Here is a 1,490-nt window from a genome sequence, read left to right as displayed (position 1 = left end):
CCCAAAACCTCACTCAGCCCAGGAACAGTACCCAGGAGCAGAGTGGGATGAGCAGAGGGTGGAGGAAACCTCTGGAGCCTTGCTAGGAAGGGGAGCCAGGATGTGGGGAGCTGGCAGACCTCCTGGCACACCTCTGCTGGCTCCGTCTTGGGTTCAGCCACTTCTGGGGCTTCCTCTGTGTCACTTGTGCACCTCCATCACACCCACAAGAGAACCAGAGGGTGGCAAGAGAAGGCTGAGAGCATCCCCAGCCCCAGGATCCTGTTCTGTGGTAGAACAGAGGCCTCCAGCTCCTGCCCTGTGCCCTGGTCTGTTTAAATCACCCATTTTTAACTACCCTTTAAACCAACAAAGGAAAACGTTCCCTCCCTTCTCCTCCAGCACTTGCAGAGTGGCTGTGAGGCCGTTTCCCAAGGCAGGCAGCTAATGAGGATCAGCCCCAGACAGGTTGTTCTGAAGTGAAGTTTCTGCACGCTGAATTTGGCATTTCTTTGTGTTCCAGCAGAAACTACAGACACCTCTAAGTGCTCAGAGAGTCAACACGCTTCCAGATACTCACATTGATTACACTGTATTAGAAAATGGTAAATTATTTATCAGGCTTTCTGACTTGTGATTAGTGTAAAGCTGTTCCTGGATGCAAATTGGAATTGTTAATTAGACATGTAGAAACCCTGCGTCTGAAACCTGTTTTTATTGAAGCAGTGTAAGGTAGTTTTTTTCCTTTTGTATCCAGCATAATTATCAAAGAACACTTTGCAGATAAAAAACCCCATCAATTTCTTAAAACCAGAGACAGTTTTACATCTGATCAGGGAACAAAAGCTGGTCATCAGGATTTTAGAGCTGGTATATCTCAACTTCTCACACTTGACTTTCGATGCCTGCACTGGAAGGGGAAGGCAAATGCTCCCCTCACCTTGGTCCATTTATTCTCAGCTTTGAATGAAGCAATTCTTGACCAGAGCTACATATAAAAAAAACCCCAGACCAACAGAACAAGGATAAAATGTCTTTGTCAGGTGCAGAAGAGACCACAGGCTCAGACTGCAGACACTGACCTGCTCGCTGCCTTCAGTCCTGGGGGACAGCTCATTAAAATTTCAGAAGTAAAAACAACATTTACATTTAAGCTTATTACACAAATGTAAATGCTTTTAGGGTTTTGTAGTTTGCCAACAACCATTTGTGGTCAGCTTTTAAGGAGGTGGTTTGGTTGTTTGCTTTTATTTTCTCTACTTAAAACCAAAGCAAACCCAATCTGTGCCTGCTGCATCACCACCCCCTCGCCCCCAGCTCCCCCTGCCCTGGCTATGGCACAGACCCAACACCAGGCAGGGTCAAGGTTTAAGATCAAAGCATGAGAGATCCCAAAACAGCTACTGCAAGCAGAAGTGTGAAGTGCTACAGGTGGCAGCTGCTGTTTGAACCAGATCTGGAGCATGTGAACATAAAGATCCTGGTTATGGGATCCTGGTATCAGCCCAGGC

Source organism: Merops nubicus, unplaced genomic scaffold (genome assembly GCF_000691845.1).
Source record: "Merops nubicus isolate BGI_N331 unplaced genomic scaffold, ASM69184v1 scaffold26034, whole genome shotgun sequence".
Classification (NCBI taxonomy): Eukaryota; Metazoa; Chordata; class Aves; order Coraciiformes; family Meropidae; genus Merops; species Merops nubicus.
The sequence above is the reverse complement of the archived record's forward strand: the minus strand, read 5'-3'. Positions refer to the sequence as shown.